General features: G+C 55.1%; 1 protein-coding gene across 2 annotated transcripts in view; it reads left to right on the top strand.

Moving 5' to 3' along the window:
* The first annotated feature begins 567 nt into the window (after nt 1-567).
* ASAP1 (ArfGAP with SH3 domain, ankyrin repeat and PH domain 1) overlaps nt 568-8,577 on the top strand; it is a 352,683-nt gene continuing 344,673 nt past the window's right edge. Inside the window, exon 1 of one of the 2 annotated variants that reach the window (XM_058699088.1) lies at nt 568-685. The gene's annotated coding sequence lies outside the window, so the exon portion shown is untranslated. The remainder of the gene's footprint in view (nt 686-8,577) is intronic. The other variant, XM_058699087.1, reaches the window with a different exon arrangement.

Here is an 8,577-nt window from a genome sequence, read left to right as displayed (position 1 = left end):
AGGAGAAGCGGTACAAGGGGGCGGCCAGGTAAAGTCCCTTCTTTTACTGAAAACAGGGGAACCGGCCAGGAGGTGGCAAGTTCATCCTCTGCAGAACGGGAGAGGCCCAGGCTCTCTTCTGGTGTCTGGGGTGGGGACTGGGGGCTCCGAAAGGCCCCCCGCCAAGGCCAAGGTTTTATCTGGGCGCATCCCGGCCCCTCCGCCCCTGGACGCGGAGCCGGCGGCAGGCGGGGCGCGCGGGGCGTGCGGCCGAGCGGGAGGACCCCCGAGCCCGGGCCCCCCGCGCGCCCGGGTCCGCCGCGCCCCCCGCCGGCCGCCGGCGGGCCAAGGGTTAAGCGAGGCGGGAGCCCCCGGCGCGGAGCGACCGCCGGGCCCGGAATGCTTAGTCAGGATTCCGATTTCCTGTCGAAGTGCTGGGATTTCCTGCAGCCCGCGCCCGCCGCCGCCGCCGCCGCCGCCGCCGCCGAGCGGGAGCGTCCGAGCCGCCCGCGCCGCCGCGGCCTCCTCCCCTCGGCACATGGTCGCCCGCCCCTTCCTGCGCCGCGCTCGGCTCCCGCGCCTCGCCGCCGCCGCCGCCGCCGCCCTCCCCGCCGCCCTCCCTCCGTCCCCAGGGCCGCCCGCGCCCGGCCGAGGGGTGCGGCGCGCGCGAGCCATGGAATAATGCCCAGCGGCCCGCCCGGTCCCGGTGAGTTGCGGGGCGCCCTGGGTCGCCCGCGCCCCCTGCCCGGTCCCCGCGCCGAGAGGCGCCGGCGCGGGGCGCGGGGCGCGGGGCGGGCTCCCGGCTGCGCCCCCCGGCGGGGGTCCGCGGGCGGGCGCGGGGAGGGAGGGCGCCGGCCCCGGGCTCCGGGGGGCCGCTCTGGGGTCGGGTGGGGGGCGCCGGCGCGGGGCGGGGGGCGGCCGGTGGCTGCGCGCGCCCTCCCGGGGAGGCGCCGGGGCCCGGCGGCTGGGCGCCCTCGCGGCATTGTCTCCGTGCGCGGCGGAGGAAAGTTCCCCGCCGTTCCTGGAAGGGCGGCCGGGCCCGGCGTGGTCGGCCTCCCCCCCGCCCCCGGCCCCGGCCCCGGCTTCGGCTTGGACGCGGCGCTGCCGGGCAGGCCCCGGGCCACACTGGCTTTTAAAGCGAGCGAGACGACCCGCGAGGGGAAACAGACGTCCCCGTTCGGGGCTCGGGGTTTGTTCACGGGGAGACTGGGAAGTGGCTTGTGTTGTTCCCGCTCGTACCATCTTGGGACCTGCTGCATTTTCTGAGCGCGACGTGAAGTTTCAAGGGGGGGAAAAAAAAAAGAAAGAAAAGAAAAGAAACTCGCTGGCGTCTGGTATCCTGCGGTTTTCGTACATCCCGAGAGGAGAGTTCTTCTCGGGCATTCCTAGAGCGGTTTCCTTCAGTAATTTCTTCTTCCACTAGCGCAGGGGGATGGATGGAGAGCCGACTCCAGACCATCCCGTCGTTAGCGTTCTTCGCTTGCACCGATCCGAAGGAACAAGAACTTTCTTCCACTTTTCCCCGTAGACTCCATCAGGTTGTCTCGGCAGCAGACATTGATTCTGGGATGACAGCCGGGCACGGGTCGCTGCGGAGTGTGGGGGTTGGAAAACAGCACCGAGGGTCGAGGCTAGTTTTCCCTCTGTTGCGCCCGTCACCCCAAGGCCTTGCTGTTTTGTGATTGGAGGCGGACTGTTTAGCCAGAAGATGCAGGGACTTCTGGAAAACCGCGCATCTCTACAGTTGAGGAAGAAAAAGGATCTTCCATAACCACTGTTTCAGTCCCCTGGTTGTTGTGCATATGAGGCGGGGAGAAGTGACATAGCCCACCCAAGGTCGCTTGGCCAGTCTTAGGACTCCAAGTCCAGTGCTCCTTTGCACTCTGGCACGTTCTGGTCTGGCAGCCACGAAACGCTTGGAAATATGTCCTATTTGCGTTATAACCTTTGTTTCAGTGCCTTCCTCGTGTTCTGCCTTATCTATTACTGCTGTTATTTTTGAGATACGTGGTTATCTCAAACTGTGTATTTTGAGATAGCGAGTTAAAAAAAATTCCCTAACCCCGACTGTTCAGCCACCACATGGATTTGAAACATAAAATGGGTGGCTTATTATATAGGGAATTACTTTTCTCTCTCTCCCATTCTTTTGTGAAAAATAGAAACTCCAGAGTCCAAAAAAGGGTGGCATCTTAGCACAAAATGTACCCTCTGATGTTCTCCCAACTTGATTTTCAGCCCTCCTGCATCTTGTGAGCTAAGCAGCCCATCTATTTTTCTCTTTATGAGAGCTCCGAATGGCTGGTTTTCATTTTTAGTATGTGATAATGTCGGAGAGAAAGGACTTGTTCGCAGGCTTGCCATTTGGTGAAGGAAATTGAAATTCTCTCCACCTCTCACCAGCCACAGTGAGCCAGATTTCCAAAGTCAGTCAGAGCCCTGCAGGCCCAAAAATGAATGTGTGCCTTCAGATGGGGCCCTCCCTCGCCCCTCGTGAGGACCCACCTCCCAGCTGGCATTTTTCTCCACACCGCACCCACGGGGCTGATGTCTAAAGGAGAAAGGGAGCCCGTGTTACCTGGAACGGTGTTGTTCTGCATTTTCGCTCTGGGTTCTCAGTTGTGTTTGACTCATCTCTCCCTTTCTTGTTTCCTCCTCGTACTTCTCTCCCAGCCCCCGTAGCAGGCACGGGCTCGAAAAGAAGTCTTTTCTGTAGGATGCACAAATGAGCCCCCGCATAAGCAGTAGGGACGCTGACAGCTAACATTTATTGAGCTACATGCCCTGTCATGTAGCTACATGCTACATGCCCTGGTCATGTCACCTGCTGAGAAGTCCCAAGGAGAGAAGGAGAGGGGGGCCCCTTCGGGAGCCCTGCCGAGAAAGGATGGCACTTTTCAGATTCATCCTTCATTCACCAGTTCATGCTAAGTGGCTTCCCCGCGGGAGGTACCAGTCCCGCAGAGATGAATAGGACCCTGTGTTCAAGGCCTTCGGTTTCCAGCCCCATCCTTCAGTGGCGGCCTCACGCTTGTGGTTAGTCAAGGCCACAAGCCTGTACCGAGCACCTGCTCCAGGCTGGCACCCTGCGAAGTCCCGAGGGGAGGGTACAGTGCCGAACAAGTTGGGCCCCGCCCCGCCCGCCTGGAGCTTGCATTCCAGAGGTGGGGCTGGGCCAGACCGAGAAGCCCAAATGAAAGACTGTGATTCTTGTTATCAAGGAAACACAACAAAAGATAGAAATCTTGACCGAAGTGAAGTGGGGGTGGGCCTGGTTTTGCTGGGGAAAAAGGCTTCTGTGAGACTGGGCACTTGAGAAGGGACTAGCCAGGCGGAGAGGTTGTAGGGGAGGGTTTCAGAGGGAGGCAGGTTCTTTTAGTTTTTAAATTTTTTTTTTTTTTTTTTTTTACTGTTTACTTATTTATTTATTTTTTTTAAATTTTTTTTTTTTTAACATTTATTTATTTTTGAGACAGAGAGAGACAGAGCATGAACAGGGGAGGGGCAGAGAGAGAGGGAGACACAGAATCCGAAACAGGCTCCAGGCTCTGAGTGGTCAGCACAGAGCCCGATGCGGGGCTCGAACCCACGGACCGTGAGATCATGACCTGAGCTGAAGTCGGACACTTAACCGACCGAGCCACCCAGGCGCCCCTACTTATTTATTTTTGAGAGAGAGACGGAGCACAAGCAGGGGAGGGGCAGAGAGAGAGAGAGAGGGAGGGAGACACAGAATCAGAAACAGGCTCCAGGCCCCGAGCTGTCAGCACAGAGCCCAGTGCAAGGCTTGAACCCACGAACTTTGAGATCGTGACCTGAGCCGAAGTTGGATGCTCAGCTGACTGAGTCACCCAAGTGCCCCTTGAGGGAGGCAGTTTCTAAGCCAGGCTGGGGAGTCCCCCTCCAAACCAAGTACGGAGGGAAGTATGGCTAAGCTTGGACTCCGGAATGGGATCTGATTGACATTTTTAAATTTTTTGAGAGAGCAAGCACGAGCGGGGACAGAGCAGAGGCAGAAAGAGAGAATCTTCAGCAGACTCCACACTGAGGGCTCAAACTCAGGGCTCAAACTCAGGAACCGTGAGATCATGAGCCGAGCCAAAATCAAGAGTCGGGTGATCAACCGACTGAGCCACCCAGATGCCCCTGATTGACATTTTTTTTTTAATGCTTTTATTTATTTTTGAGATAGAGACAGCCCCCGAGCAGGGGAGGGGCAGAGAGAGAGAGAGAGAGAGGGAGACACAGAATCCGAAGCAGGCTCCGGGCTCCGAGCACAGAGCCAGACGCAGGGCTCGAACTCACAGAGTGTGAGATCATGACCTGAACTGAAGTCGGATGCTTAACCGACTGAGCCACCCAGGTGCCCCTTCCCTAATTGACATCTTTAAGAGATTACTTTTACTGCTTTACAAAGAGTTGATGACAGACAGCAGAGTGGAAGCAGGGAGACCAGTTACGGGGGCCACTGCGTGAATCCAGAAAATGCGGTAGCGGCTGAGACCACTGGCGGTGGTCACCAGGGGGTGACCTGGTTATAACCTGCAGGGAGAGCTGATGAGATTTGGTGATGGATCAAATGGGGGTGAGGCCGGGGAGGGACTTGAGGATGACCCCTGGGTTACGGCATGGACAGCTGGGTGTCCTTTGGGGAGAGACGGGGAAGAATAAAGGCGGAACGTGTTCTAGAGAGAACCAGGTTCCATATTGACCATGCTAAGTTGGAGAGGTGTCTGGGAGGCGTCCAGGTGGAGACTTCACGCAGGCACACGGGCATGTGACTTCAGACCTCAGACGGTGCCCGTGGGCTAGAGACGCTGATGTGGAAATGAGCAGGTTGCAGTCGAGCCACCGAAGCCCTTGCCCGCACGCGCCCTACGTACTGTTTCATTTTTCTGCGGGTCTGCTTATGCTCTTCCCCTCTCTCAGGCTAACTCCTACTCATCTTTGAAAATATCCCCGTGTCTTTATCTCCTTGAGGATACCGCTGGTGGTTCCCCCTGACCCCCCAGATCCCTGTGTTTACTTTCATGAAAGGGTTTTGTCCAAGTTACCTTTTAATAGTATCTCAGGGTTATGGAAAATGTGGTACGGGCCCTGCCCTGTGCTAAGTGCTCAACACGTGCTGGTTTCTATTCTTATTATTACTGATGGGAGAGTGACGGATGGGCATATAAATAAAAATTATGTTATAATGGCTAAGTATAATGATAACCGGTGTGTTAGTTTCCTCTTCCCGCTGTAATGACCACAAGCCTAGCGGATTGAATAACACAAACTTATTCTCTTATAGAGCCGGAGGTCAGAAGTCTGAAATGAGTCTCATCGGGCCCAAATCATGGTGTTGGCAGGGCTCTGTTCCTTCTGGAGGCTCTAGGGAAGCCTCCTTCCAGAAGGAACAGGGTAGGCTCGAGAATAGAAGGCTCTAGGGAAGAATCTGTTTCATTGCCTTTTCCAGCTTCTAGATGCCTCCCACATACGTTGGTCCAAGGTCTCCTTCCTCCGTCTTCAAAGCCAACAGTGATGGTCTGAGTCCTTCTCATGCTGCCGTCTCTCTGGGTGTTCCTCCTGGCTCCCTGTTCCTTTTTTTTTTTTTTTTAAGTGTATTTATTTATTTTGGGAGGGAGAGAGCATGAGCAGGGGAGGAGCAGAGAGAGAGGGAAAGAGAGAGGATCCCAAGCATGCTGTGCACTCGAACCCATGAACCATGAGGTTGTGGCCTGAGCCGAAACCAAGAGTCAGGTGCTTAACTGAGCCACCCAGGTGCTCCACCCCTGTTCCACTTCTAAGGATGCTTTTGAATATACCAGGCCACCTGTATAATCTAGAATCTCTTCCTCCTTTAAGTTCCAGTGATCAACAACCTTAATCCCATCTTCCCCCTTAACTCCCTATTGCCGTGTACCCTGTGTAAGCTAACGACTTCGCAGGTCCTGGGGATTAGGAAGTGAACGTCTTCGGGGGCTGGTAAGGGAAGGTGTTATGGGAGCCCGGAGATCAGGCTCCACTCGCATCGTCACTGTCCTCTCAAATACTCTTACCTTCATGAGAGCGTTCCTTCTTGCCCAGCTGTGCGTGAGGATGTGGGGTTGAGGATTCACGTCCCCGTGCCTTTCTTTAGGCTGCAGGCCAGACTGGTCACTCTCCACTCAGGGATGCTAACTTTTCTCGGGCTGCCCCAAGGATAAATTAAATCCAACCCCTGAAGACCCTCTCCTCACCCACCTACCCTGTATCTACTCCCAGAAAGGACTGGGGACCGTGAGGGTGGGCGATGGCTGATTTCCCAGCCCAGGGTGAATCCCAACACTGTGTGTGCCTTTTTCTGCAGCTAAAACCTTGTTTCCAGAGCCAGTGCAAGTGTCCCCAGCCTGCCCTGTTCCCAAAGCAGGCCGCGAGAGTGGTCCGGAGAGAGCACGCGGTTCGATCAGGACAAATGCATCCGAACCGTTAGGGGGACAGAGGAACTCGAGGGCCTGCCCGTGTGTGTGGCAGGTGGCCCTGTCTTCTGAGAGGAAGGGAAATACACCAGGATGTGTTGTGGATCCACATGGCAGTGAGGGGCTAATTAAGACCAGACTTCTGACATCCTCTTGGTTATTTGGGGAAAATGGGCTCCTGTCCCGGATCCTCCCCCCAAAACAGCTTCCCAAGATCTTCAGAGTTTTGGAGAGCCACAGGGGTTCTGCCGGCCACGGCAGGCTGGGCTGCAAGGAGGCAGAGGTCGCTTGCCGCCTGAGCTTCCCCTGCCAGCTCCTTGAGTCCCCATCGCTTGGAAATGCCACGAACTAACTCATCCTGGAATATTTTTGGCATTTCCTCTTCCTTTACCGCTTTAAGTCAGGAAATGCGAAAAGCACAGAGTTAGAAAAACAGAAGAGTGAGTGAGCAGTGTTTTGGGATCCCTCCACGGGAGTCTGGATCCACTTGGGACAAAGAAGAGTGAGCGCTTCCCCCAGATGTGGCGGGAGGTTCTAGAGGACCCCCGCTGGGTGCAGAGCCTCCGTGGGCAGGGCAGGAAGGAGAGGGGCAGGACCACGCCCGCTGTGGCTTCTGGGGAATGGCTTGCATTTTCCTCATCAAGGCTTCTGCCTTTTGTGAACCCCTGCCTGTGTGCAACACAGCCATGTGCTGGCTTGGTACCAAAATAATTATCTTTTCGAGTAGAAACGCAGAAAGAGGGCTCCAGTGAACATCCGTGATATATGCAACTTGCCCTCAAGTAGTTCAGAGACAGAGTAGAGGTATTGTGAAACTTAGTACCGGGGAGTGAAAAAGAAGGAAAAAGCAAAGAATTGCTAAGTGCAGGGGGGCTTGGGTAGAGGGCAGGTGAGTGTTCTTTGCACCATTGTTATTCTTCTTTATTTACTAAAGCATTTTTTTTTATGTTTATTTTTGAGAGAGAGAGAGAGAGAGACAGAATGTGAGCAGGGAGGGTCAGAGAGAGAGGGAGACACGGAATCTGAAGCAGGCTCCAGGCTCTGAGCTGTCAGCACGGAGCCCGATGCGGGGCTCGAACTCACGGACCGTGAGATTGTGACCTGAGCCAAAGTCGGACGCTTAACTGAGCCACCCAGGAGCCCCGAGACTTTATTCTTAATGACCCTACATTTTACTTGTAGACATTCTCTTTGGTTCTCTTTCAGATCAATCCGGCCTTTAGTCCTTTTGTCTTGTTCTTTCATTGGGGCGTATGTTCCTTACTTCACATCTGTGTTTTAAATGTCCTGACATTCTCTTTCAAGTTGCCCCGGTAGGTTCATTCTAAAGGAGCCAGTTCCTATTCCTGCATCTTCCGGTTTGGGGGTGCGTGGTGGTTCGTACTCCCGAGCTCTCACCTCTCCCGGGGAGAAGCATCTCTGCAGAGTGGCTTTATGCTTCAGCTGAGGCTCCAAGGGTTTCCTGGATCCTGGTAGCTGTAGGACCTCAGATGTTCAACAGGAGACCAGGGGAGCCTTTTTCTCCCCCACCCGGACCCCAAGGCAGACACACTTTCTTGCCATTTCTCTGCACTGAAGGGAGAAGTAGTTCAGGGCCTCCTTCAGAGGAGGCTGGGGTCCCTGTGGGATCCTGGCTTTGTCGAAGGGGCTCAGCTCTCCTGGCATTCTATAGTTGCCAAGTGGAGACCAGCTTAATATATTCAGTCTTCTGATTTTTAAAAAAAAATTTTTAATGTTTATTTACTTTTTGAGAAAGAGAGAGAGCAAGAGAGAGAGAACACACTAGTAGGGGAGGGTCAGAGAGAGGGAGACACAGAATCCGAAGCAGGCTCCAGGCTCCGAGCTGTCAGCACAGAGCCCGACGTGGGGCTCGAACTCACGGACCGCGAGATCGTGACCTGAGCCGAAGTCGGACACTTAACCGACGGAGCCACCCAGGCACCCCTATTCAGTCTTCTTTTAGGTTAGAGAGAGGAAGAACATTTTTACGAGGTTAAAAATTGCCATTTTGAGGAAAGAAAACCAGAATCCATATCAGAACAGTAGCAACAAAAAGATTGGATTCAGATCAGCAAGAGCTTACTGAGCACCTCCAGTGTGTTTGCCCTGCAGGACGGGGTGGGGACGCATAGGAGCTGGGTCTTCTCCCAAATGTTTA

The sequence above is a fragment of the Neofelis nebulosa genome, chromosome 14 (assembly GCF_028018385.1).
Source record: "Neofelis nebulosa isolate mNeoNeb1 chromosome 14, mNeoNeb1.pri, whole genome shotgun sequence".
In the NCBI taxonomy this organism is placed as follows: domain Eukaryota; kingdom Metazoa; phylum Chordata; class Mammalia; order Carnivora; family Felidae; genus Neofelis; species Neofelis nebulosa.
Note: the sequence above shows the minus strand (reverse complement) of the source record. Positions and strands in the feature narration are given on the sequence as shown.